We start from the raw sequence: 12550 nt of genomic DNA, 5'->3' as shown, positions 1-12550 counted from the left end.
TCTTACAACGATCCCAGCTACAGATCTCACCAAGAAACGCCACAAATCTCGAGAAATCACCAAGAACACCAAGATCACTTTTCTTTCTCTTTCGTTTCTCTCAAAAACGGCCAACCACGCCTAATGAGACAAAACACGATCTTAAGGGTTTCCTTTACCCAAAATGTAGCGTTTGACTTAAGTCAAAAGAGTCAGCATCGACCGATTCTCCTACTGCATCGATCGATGCACACCCTAAACCGGGATTCTGGTTCGTGGGTGTTACAATTCTCCCCCACCAAACTAGATTTGTCCTCGAATCTCAAACAACCATCAGCCAAGGACTCCCGTGCAACCGTCTCCACAGCCCGCACTCCTCCGACTGATCTACAGAAGGTCACCTCTAGGCGATAGACTCACGCTCCAGGCGTCATTTGCTCTCGACTTTTTGGACTTTCCTTTACTCATAGGCCTAAACCTTGAGTTTTTATTGGCTCCTCATCATACCTAAGTCTGCATGCCATAATGTTGGCTCCTCATCGGGCCTAGACCCGCATGCCATAATATATAAGGAAAATCCAACTCGTCTCTCGGGTTGCCACCCTACAGCGTGCCCCCGGATCGTCATCCGAAGTCGATATACCAACCATATTCCCAAGTCACAAAGTATCTGAATATGGCAGTACTAGGAGAACCTAAGTCCCCCAAGAGTCGCGAGCAAACGATTCTGAACACGTCTGAGTCCTATCCCTATTAAGGTTTCCTTCCCGTGGCTCGCGTAAAACATCTCAATGTTCTACCAACCACATATCCCCTCACTGGAATACCACATGACCACACAAGGATCATATACATGCCACAAGGGCCACCACAAAGGCCGAACAAATGTCCTAAAGAAGACCGCCACCAAGGCCACACAAATGTCCTAAAGAGGACCACCACCAAGGCCAAACAAATGTCCTAAAGAGGACCGCCACCAAGGCCAAACAAACGTCCTAAAGAGGACCGTCACAAAGACACTCTGGCTAAAAAGCCCGTCACAAAGACCATCTGTCCCGAAGGACCATCACAAAGACCATCTGTCCCGAAGGACCGTCACAAAGACACACTGGCTAAACAGCCTGCCACAAAGGCCAACAAATGTCCTAAAGAGGATCGCCACCAAGGCCAAACAAATGTCCTAAAGAGGACCGCCACCAAGGCCAAACAAATGTCCTAAAGAGGACCGTCACAAAGACACTCTCTCGCTAAAAAGCCCGTCACAAAGACCACACAATGTCTAAAAAGACCGCTGCACACGGCACACTGACTCAAAAGTTCGCCACTAAGGCCACACACAAGCCACTCCAAGGCTCTCCACCGCTAAAATGGACAAATTCTAACTCCCGTAAAACTTTCCATATTTAGCACTTTCCATTTTTGGAAACTTTCCACTTTTGGAAACTTCTATTTCAAGAAACTTTCCTCCAAAACCCCGCCTCACGGAAACTTTGTACCCCGAACACCACCTCATCTTGTTACTGAGTCACACAACCAACCACCCCAAGCGACCGAGTAACAAGAGAGATCGGCTGGAATACTCCATTCCCGCTCCAGCCATGGATTACAGATGGGACCCGGCTAAACAAGCTCAAGTCGCGGCTTGCTTCTCATACCACTTCTTGAACCTTGCCTTCATCTTTGCCTCAGGCTCCAAAGTCTGCTCCTCAACACCATCACAGTCCCACAGGACTCTCATCAAAGGAATCTTCTTCTTCCGAAGTTCCTTGATCCTCCTCTCGAGAACCCTCACTGGTCTCGCCTCCAAAGTCATGTTAGGCTGAAGATCCTCAGGAATCTTAGCCAACACCTGCTCACCCTCACGGAGACACTTCCGCAACATAGACACATGGAAAACCTTATGGAATGCACGCATCACCTCAGGTAACTCCAATCTATATGCTACTGGTCCAACCTGCTCAATCACTCTGAATGGACCCATATACCTCGGACTCAACTTAGTCTCTTACAATGACCTGTTCGGACCCCGCAACATGGCCATCTTGAGGTACACTCTGTCTCCTACCTGAAACTCAAGATCTCTCCTCCTCCTATCCGCATAACTCCTCTGCCTATCCTGAGCCTCCTTCATGTTCAGCTTGAGAACCCGAATCTTCTCTAAGGTCTGCTGAACAAAACTAGCACCAAACATGCTCCTCTCCCCCACCTGAGTCCAGCATAATGGTGTACGACATGGCCTCCCATACAAAGCCTCATAAGGAGTCATCCCAATACTAGCCTGATAACTATTGTTGTAAGCAAACTCTACCAGGTTCAAGTGATCTGCCCAATGGTCACCCCAATCCAACACACACATCCTCAGCAAATCCTCCAGCGTCTGGATCGTCCTCTCAGACTGTCCATCCGTCTGGGGATGATAAGCTGTACTCATATGCACCTTAGTGCCCATCTCTGCCTGAAATGCCTTCCAGAACACTGAAGTGAACTTAGAATCTCTGTCAGACACAATGCTCGCTGGCACCCCATGCAATCTGACTATCTCTCTCACATACTTCTTAGCCAAGACCGCTGCTCCATCAGTCTTCTTAATGGCCAGAAAATGCGCTGACTTAGTCAACCGGTCCACAATGACCCAAATAGCATCAAAGGTCCGTGACACTGACAATCCTTCTACAAAATCCATCGTGATCATATCCCACTTGCACTCTGGAATGGATAGACTCTTTAGTAATCTGCTTGGAACCTGATGCTCAGCCTTCACCAGCTGACACACGTCGCACCTCGCGACCCATCTAGCTACAACCTTCTTCATCCCGACCTAATGATAGTACCTCTTGAGATCATGGTACATCTTAGTCGCTCCTGGATAAATAGAAAACATGCTCGCATGAGCCTCCCTCAAGATCTCCTATCTCAAATCCTCATCCTTGGGCACGCAAATCCGACTGTGCACCAAGATAGTACAATTAGCTGAGACCTGATACTCTGAATCAATATCCTTAGAGACATTCACCAGCCCCAAATCCTTCTCCTGAGCCAACCACACCTTGCTCAGAAGATCCGCTCCATAAGCCGCCTCCTAACCCAATGGTTCTTGAGAAACCGCACACAAGCTCAACGCACTGATCTCTCCTACCAGAGATGAAAACTTCATCTCCTGGTCCTGTAGTAACTTGTCAAACCAAGGAAACTCCTGATCTCAGTGACATTCTGTAGTCTAGGCCAATCCCTGATAGCCTGAATCTTCTCCAGATCTACAGAAACTCACTCTACAGAAACAATGTGACCCAGAGAACCCATCTCACGCTGCCAAAAACTACACTTGCTCAACTTAGCAAACAACTTCTGCTCCCGAAGCTTCTCCAGAACTGCCCTCAAATTCACTGCATACTCCTTAGGACTCCTAGAAAATACCAGGATATCATCGACGAAAATGATGACAAACACGTTCAGAAACTCTTGAAACACACTGTTCATCAATCTCATAAACACGGTTGGTACGTTAGTCAACCTAAAAAGGCCTCTCCACGAACTCATAATGCCCATACCGCATCCTGAAAGCCGTCTTTCTCACATCTGCCTCATCTATCGGTTTCTGATGATAACCCGACGCCAGATCTACCTTAGAGAACCAAGTAGCACCCCTCAACTGATCCAACAACTCATCGATCCTAGGAAGAGGGTACTTGTTCTTCACAGTGACCCAGTTCAAACCCCGATAATCAATGCACAACCGGAAACTCCCATCCTTCTTCTTGACAAACAACACCGGCGCTCCCCACGGTGATACACTAGGACGGATGAATCCCTTACTCAACAGATCCTCTAGCTGCTTCTTCAGCTCTGTCATCTCTGCTGGAGCCATTCTATAAGGAGCCTTGGATAATGGTGTCGTCCCCGGTTCTAGTTCAATGGTAAAAGGATCCGACCGAGATGGTGGTAATCCCTGCAAAGACTGAAACACATCCTAAAACTCCTCCACTACCGGAATACCGCTAACCGTAGACTTCCCCACTGACTCTAGCATAGATATAGTAACCAGATAAGCCTCACGGCCCTTCTCGATCATCTTACCAGCCTGAATGGCTGAGATCACGAGACTCCCCGAAGTCGGTCTAATACCTTGAAAAACCAACTTCCCTCCTGAACGCTCAAACTCCACTCTACCCCGATGGCAACCCAAATGCACCCTATGCCGATGCAACCAATCCATCCCGAGAATAACATCATACAGCTCCACTGGACTGATAAGCAAATCCGCTGGCCATGACTCCCCTGCGATCTGAATATCAATTCCTCTAGCCCGTCCAATCACTCTCAAGAACTCACCTCCCGCAACCCTGACAACTCCTGCACGCTCTCCAGGATCTCCGCTGATCCCCACACACTCTGCACACTCCGGAGTAATGAAGCTATGAGAAGCTCCAGAATCAAACATAACGTGGGACTTAAACCCGCCCACCAACAAGGTCCCTACACAAACATGTGTTGAGAACCTAACACTTTATCACAGGAGAACATAAAATCTGACCCTACTAAATTCACAAAGATTAAGTACCAGAAATTATACCTGTGATCGCCCCGGCACTGGTTCCACCAGTCTCCACTGTCGTGTAAGCACGTGGCGTCTGCTCAATCCGTGCCACCTGCTGACCTCCAGACTGCACCTGCTGCAACGCTGCCACTGCTACCGGCTGCAACTTAGGACAAAAAGGCCTGATGTGCCCTGTCTCCCTACAATGATAACATACCCGAGGTCCTGTCGTTGGAACACTCCTCTTGGGACAACTAGCAACCTTGTGATCCTTGCTCCCACAACCGAAGCAACCCGCACCACTCGGCTTCTGTGTAGCCTCCCACTTCCTCTTGGTTCCCTGAGCATGCCTACCGCCCCTGCTAGAACCACCTTGCTGCTGAGCCTTACTAGGCTGAACTGCTGGAGCTACCGCCACTGACTGTGCCCGGATATCCTCCTCAATCTCTGCTACAGTCTCAACCAGCTCTGCACGCGTAGCATAACTCCGCCCTCTACAGTGAACTCTCAACTCATCACGTAGAGCCCTCAAAAACCTCCTGATCTGAGCCTCCTCAGACTCCAAAGCCCGACCCCCATAACAAAGAAGTCGACTGAACTCCAAGTCCAGCTCCCGCACTGACCGTGTCCCCTGAGACAACTGAAGGAACTGCACCTCCAACCGATCCAATGCCTCTCTAGGAAAATACTTGCAGTTGAACTCTAAGACGAAGCCAGCCCAAGTCATCTCCCGCTGCACTCTCCTAGCAGCCACTGATCTCCACCACAACTCAGCATCACCACTCAAATAGTAGACCCCTATGTCCACCCAAAACTCCTCAGGACATCTCAGAATATGGAAGTTACGTTCCACACTCATCCTCCACGCATCCGCAACAGTAGGATCTGTACCACCCGAAAACTTCTCAGTGAACAGATCCTTCATCTCCTTGAGCATAGACAAATAATGTCTATGTGCTCCCACATCCGCAACCACTGGCTGCCGCTCTTCCGCCACTACTGGTGGCACTACCTAAGCTTGAGCCGGTACCACTGGTGGTAACCGCTCTAACACCTGTGCTAGCATAGCCGCAAAGTCAGTACCAGGGACCCCACCCGATGGGACTCCCACACCCGGAACCCGAGCATCACTGGCCACTGGAGCATCAACACCGCCCCCATTTGCCACACTCACGGAATCCCCCGGAACACCCTGCGACTCGCCAACACCCTCAGCTGTCACACTCTGGTCCTCGGTCTCACTAACCACTGGGACTCTGCCCCTACCACGACCACGTCCGCGTCCACGACCTCGACCAGCCACAGCATCCTCTCTAACCATCTGCACTACCATGAACAGAAGGCTAAGCAAACAATTTCTAATATCACACAGAAACATAAACTCACCGTGGAATCACACACTCGGCTCGAAAAGGATGTTCTAGGACTCCATGCCACACACAATTGACTAACTCACATAATCAATCAAGACATGCAATCCCAAACATCTACAACAGAAACCTAGTGAACCCAAACCTAGAACCATAAGGGCTCTGATACCAAAATGAAACGACCGACCTTTTTTTAAAAAAAAATAAAAAATAATAAATATAATATAATAAAATAAACTACAACTAGTGGTCCCATATCCACTAGCCACCTAACCACAAACACATTCAACAGCGGAAATAACCAACCAATATTCAATAATAATCCAATAATAAAATATAGCCATATTCCAACATAATCAATATCCAAAACAACAGGAATCATAGAACCAGCAACCTAGCAATGTTCTAATGACCCAACTCTAGCAACCTAGCAATGCCAGACAACATAAAACCGAGTCCCTAGAACATCCTCCTCTTCATTGCCTTGATTCCACGATCACACTTTGCCTTTACCTGCACCACAAACACATATTGCAATGCATGAGTATTTTATAAACACTCAGTAAGGCAATCCTCCCATCTACTGGGCTATACAAACAAGCAATAGAGTATCAATAACCAACACACAACAATCAACAAACGACAAATAACAAACCAGGACTCAGCATCAACCGATGCCACACATGCATTGATCGATGCCAAATGGGGAAGCATCGATCGACGCAGAAGCTGCATTGACCGATGCAAGTGTAACTTGCATCGACCGATACCCAATCTGCATCGACCGATGCATGCTCGACGTAACACGAAAACCCTAAAGTTTACGCGCCGTCCTTGCACTTGCATCGACCTACGCAAGATATGCATCGATTGACGCTACGTCGAGCACCGTGAATTCCCCAAAGCTTCTCGCCGGATCTTCGTTCCTACAACCACAACACTCTATCCCAAGCCACAAGAAAGCTTCCTAACGTCCATAGCAACGAACTAACAAGCCTAACATCACACAACAAGCAGATTAAAGAATCCTCTAGCGTAGATAAGCCATGGTCATGCACTTACCTTTGCCAAGACGAATCTTAACCTCAAACAAACAAGAACAAGCCTCTAGGAAGCTCCTACAACGATCCCAGCTACAGATCTCACCAAGAAACGCCACAAATCTCCAGAAATCACCAAGAATACCAAGAACACTTATCTTTCTCTTTCGTTTCTCTCAAAAACGGCCAACCACGCCTAATGAGACAAAACACGATCTTAAGGGTTTCCTTTACCCAAAACGCAGCGTTTGACTTAAGTCAAAACGCAGAGAATTGAGCCAGCGTCGACCGATGCTCCTACTGCATCGATCGATGCACACCCTAAACCGGGATTCCGGTTCGCGGGTGTTACAATATAGCACTATAACTAGAGGTATGGTTATGTTTAACACCTTAACTTATATCTCTATGGTTTTAAATGTTTACCAACTTATCTTATATATCTTTAGTACGTTGTTTAAATTATTTAATTTAATTTTGCAATAATACACAGAGAGATTGTCCACTCAAGCATCAAAAAACAACATTTTCAGAAGAAATGTTTCTGAAGTCTCAAAAATGACAGATTTAGATGAAGAAGAAGAAGAGCAACAATATGAGCAGCTGGACTCAAATAGCGTTATAATTTTTTTTTTAAATAACTATGATATTTAGTATCTGTGGAATATTTAAGAAAAAAATATACTCCTATTATTTTGTAGAGATTGAAGAAGAATACGATGATCAAGTGTTTTACTGTAGTAGTCAAGGAGAAGACAATTCATCATCATCTGAATATGCTTCTGATGATGAAAATGTTGTTGATCAATTTACACCACCAGTGTCATCTTTTAATGCAGCTAAACAACGTTATGATATGCTCACCCTGTTTGAGGCAAGTTTTAAAAAAGTATTCGGAATGGCAACTTTAAGTACAAAGAATACAGTTAATTTCTAGGCAGGTATTATTTTTAACTTATATTTTTAAAGTAGTTTATAAACAAAAAGAGTTGTCAATGAGGAAACATTACTTATTGGCAGGATATGAAGATGATGGTGATCCTGATTATAGTTGTACTTATTGTGGTGCAATATTATGGTATGGAGAGAGGATTGACAGAAAAAGAAGGACTAATAACCCAGTCTATAATGGATGTTGTATGCATGGACAAATTGTTCTACCTATGCTAAAAGAGTCGCCAGAGATGTTATGAAATCTACTAACAAATGAAGATGATTTGTCACGTCATTTTCAAGAGAACACTATACCTTACAACATGCTTTTCTCATTTACATCTTTGGGTGGGAGGGTAGACCGGTCTGTTAAAAAAGGATGTGGTCCATCAATGTTTGCTTTGCAAGGGGAAAACTATCATTTGATGGGATCTTTAAAACCAAAGCCTGGTGATTATGCAAAGTTTCAACAGCTTTATATTGTTGACACTCAAAATGAAGTCCAAAACATAGTGAATGTTAGATAGAAACGACGTCGTTTCTTACGTGGCATCTATGTAAGCAGTCACTAACGGTTTCTTAACACCGTTACGGCTTGTGTATGTTTTTACACAGTTTTTCGAGTTGATGCAGTGAATTAGAATTTTATTCAAGTTAATGTATGGATTTGCTCAGTGTCATAGCTAGGGTATGAATTCAACATACCCCCTTAGCTGATAGAAACAGGAGATTTACTAATGTTAGATAGAAACGAAAGAAAAAGCTTCTTTTCATCAAAACGACGTCGTTTCTATCTTCTTCTTCCTGTTTTTTACCTTCTTCCTGAGGTAATAAAAATATTTTAGTTTTTAAAAATTACATAATTTGTATATAATCTGTATTAGGAGATTTACTAATGTCTACTTTTTAAAAATTTGAGCAAAGAAGACCGTGTATGGAATAAGGATGGGAAGAAAAAATTCAGGCCAGACCTTGTGGAAAGCTTCATTAAATTGCTTGACGACGTTAATCCTCATGTACAAGCTTTTAGAATGGCTAGAGATAGGTTTGATATGGAGAAAGAAGAAGCAAACTTCCATATGAGGATTATCTCAAGTCGCAAGACTGATGGAAAATCGGTATATTCATACCCCAGCTAAGGGGGTATGTTGAATTCATACCCTAGCTATGACACTGAGCAAATCCATACATTAACTTGAATAAAATTCTAATTCACTGCATCAACTCGAAAAACTGTGTAAAAACATACACAAGCCGTAACGGTGTTAAGAAACCGTTAGTGACTGCTTACATAGATGCCACGTAAGAAACGACGTTGTTTTGAGAAACGAAAGAAAAAGCTTCTTTTCATCAAAACGACGTCGTTTCTATCTTCTTCTTCCTGTTTTTTATTTCTCGACTCGGGTTCCAACTCTTGATCTCATGGCTCGTGACGGGATTCTTCCCATCGACTCAGTCACTTTCTCATCACTCCTCAAATCTTGTATCCAAGCATGCGATTTTCGCCTCGGAAGGCTCGCCCACGCTCGGATGATGGAATTTGAAATCGAGCCTGACTCGGTTCTATACAATTCGTTGATCAGCTTGTATTCGAAATATGGAGATTCGGCGAAAGCCGAGGATGTGTTTATGACTATGGGGAGATTTAGTAAGCGAGACATTGTTTTGTGGAGTGCGATGATGGCTTGTTTCGGTAACAACGGTAGAGAGTTAGATGCGATTAGGCTTTTTGTTGATTTTTTGGAGTTGGGTTTGGTGCCTAATGATTAGTGTTACACTGCGGTGATACAAGCTTGCTCGAATTCGAGATTTGTTGGAGTTGGGAGAGTGATTTTAAGGTTTTTGATGAAGACTGGGCATTTTGAATCTGATGTTTGTGTTGGTTGTTCTTTGATTGACATCTTTGTGAAAGGAGAGAATAATCTTGAGAATTCGTATAAGGTATTTGCTAAAATGTCTCAATTAAATGTTGTTACTTGGACTTTGATGATTACTAGGTGTATGCATATGGGGTTTCCTAGGGAAGCGGTTAAGTTCACACTAAGCTCCGTGTTTTCGGCGTGTGCTGAGTTGGAGAATCTGTCGTTGGGAAAGCAATTTCATTCTTGGGCTATTAGATTGGGACTTGCGGATGATGTTGAGTGTTGTTTAGTTGATATGTATGCGAAATGTTCTGCGGATAGTTCGGTAGATGATTGCAGGAAGGTGTTTGATAGAATGCAGGATCATAGCGTTATGTTGTGGACGGCATTGATTACATGTTATATGCAAAACTGTAATCTTGCTATAGAGGCTATTAATCTCTTTTGTGAAATGATAACACAAGGTCATGTTGAGCCAAATCACTCCACTTTCTCAAGCGCATTCAAGGCGTGTGGAAATATTTTGGATCCACAGGTAGGTAAACAGGTTCTTGGTCATGCTTTCAGAAGAGGACTTGCTACGAATAGTAGTGTTGCAAACTCGGTTATTAGCATGTTTGTTAAATCTGATAGGATGGAAGATGCTCGAAGAGCTTTTGAATCTTTATCTGAGAAGAACTTGGTCTATCAGAGTTACCCCAAATCGCAAACTGAACAAAAAACCCGAGTCGGGAAATGAAAAAAGAGAGGAAGAAGAAGATAGAAACGACGTTGTTTTGATAAAAAAAAGCTATTTCTTTCGTTTCTCAAAACGATGTCGTTTCTTACGTGGCATCCACGTAAGCAGCCGCTAACGGTTTTTTAACACCGTTACGGCTTGTGTATGTTTTTACACAATTTCTCGAGTTGATGCAGCGAATTTGAATTTTATTCAAGTTAATGTAGAGAATACAACATCCCTACGGCCTCTGAAGTTGCTGCACTGATTCCCGGATGCGAATATGGATAAACGAGATATTGTTCTTCAAAAAAGAAGCAGAAAATTACTAAGAATTCATGAATGTCATGTCGCATATCTAGCCATACAGTATCCTTTGCTGTTTCCCAGAGGAGAAGATGGCTACAGACTTGGTATTAAGAAGACAAAGACAACAAGAGGCATGAAATCAAAGAAACAGACAAAGAATAAGGAATCAAAGAAAAAGAGATAGAAGGATGTAAGTATGAGACAGTGGTTTGCGTATAGGCTTCAAGAAAGGAAAAATGAGAAACACACCCTTCAAAGATCAAAGCGATTACTACAACAGTTTCTTGTTGATGCTTATACGATGATCGAAACTAATAGGCTCAGGTACTTGAACAAAAAAACAAAAGAAAATTTGAAGGGCATACAAGGAAGATTTGAGGAAAGCAGCATAAGCTGGAGACGACAAACTAAGCAATCAATGAGACTCTTTCATGCTACCCGCTTCTTTCGTTGGGGGACCAAGGTATATGAGGCAGAGCTACCTTGATGCAATGGCTACATGTAAGAAGTTTGGGTTTCCAGACCTCTTTATTACATTCACATGCAATCCTAAATGGCCTGAAATTGTAAGATTTGTCAATGAGAAGAAGCTAAAGGCTGAAGATAGGTCAGACACCATTTGCAAACTATTCAAGCTCAAGCTTGAGAATCTAATGGATGACATCACAAGAAAACATATTTTTGGGAAAACAGTTTTAGCTTTAAATTATTTACCTTTTTCATTTTTTTATAAAAAAATTTCTCTTTCTTTTATAACATTACATATATATACATATATAATATTTATATTATTGTGCAGCTATGTACACAGTAGAGTTTCAAAAGAGGGGTCTTCTGCATGCTCATATTATCATATGGATGGATCCTAAATGCAAGTCCCCTACTGGAGACAAAATTGACAAGTTGATTTGTGCTGAAATTCCAGACAAGGAAAAAGATCCAGAACTCTACAATATAATATCAGAATGTATGATTTATGGTCCATGTGGTAGTGCTAACCCATCATCTCCTTGCATGGAAGAAGGCAACTGTTCAAAACTTTACCCAAAACAGAATGTTAATACCACTAGCATGACAAGGAAGGTTACCCGTAGAAGAAGGAAGGATGGGAGTTTTATCGAGAAGAATAGTTTCAAATATGATAACCGATATGTTGTCCCTTACAATCGGACTTTGTCGCTTAAATATCATGCTCATATTAATGTGGAGTGGTGCAACCAAACAGGTTCAGTGAAGTACTTATTTAAGTATGTTCACAAAGGTAATGATCGAGTTGGTGTCATTGTTGAACCAAATAAAAAAAAAGTTAATGAAGAAGGTCACAAGAATCTCCAAAATGAAAATACTACCATCATTAAAAGACGAAACACAGGATTACTTTGATGGCAGGTAAAAAAATTGTTGTTTAAATTTTCAATTTCTGTTTATATTATTCATTCTAAATCAGCTTTTTAAACCCTTATTCAGATATGTATCTGCATGTGAAGCTATGTGGAGGATTTTAGCTTACCCAATACATTATAGGCAAACCGCTGTTGTGCCACTCACTTTCCATGATGAAGGCAAACAACCTATTTATTTCCGAGAAGGTGAGTCTGCACAGAATGTCATGGATCATGACTCTCTTGATGAATCTCAGTTTCTTGCTTTATTTGAACTTAATAAGCGTGATGAAGAAGCTGGAAAGTTATTATACGAAGAAATACCAAGCAAGTTTATTTGGGATGGGAAGGGGAAATATTTTTTCAGGAGGAAAACAAGAGCATTTGCTATAGGGAGAATTGACTATGTGCCTCCGACAATAG

At 43.2% G+C, this 12550-nt stretch overlaps 2 pseudogenes; both read left to right on the top strand.

Moving 5' to 3' along the window:
• Positions 1–7918: 7918 nt before the first annotated feature.
• LOC147938238 (uncharacterized) lies at positions 7919–12128 on the top strand (annotated as a pseudogene).
• On the top strand, positions 9024–10457 carry LOC147938239 (pentatricopeptide repeat-containing protein At3g49170, chloroplastic pseudogene; annotated as a pseudogene).
• Positions 12129–12550: the final 422 nt, after the last annotated feature.

The sequence above is a fragment of the Camelina sativa genome, chromosome 9, assembly GCF_030686135.1.
Source record: "Camelina sativa cultivar CO46 ecotype springtype chromosome 9, ASM3068613v1".
NCBI classification, from domain to species: domain Eukaryota; kingdom Viridiplantae; phylum Streptophyta; class Magnoliopsida; order Brassicales; family Brassicaceae; genus Camelina; species Camelina sativa.
The sequence above is the reverse complement of the archived record's forward strand: the minus strand, read 5'-3'. Positions and strand labels throughout refer to the sequence as shown.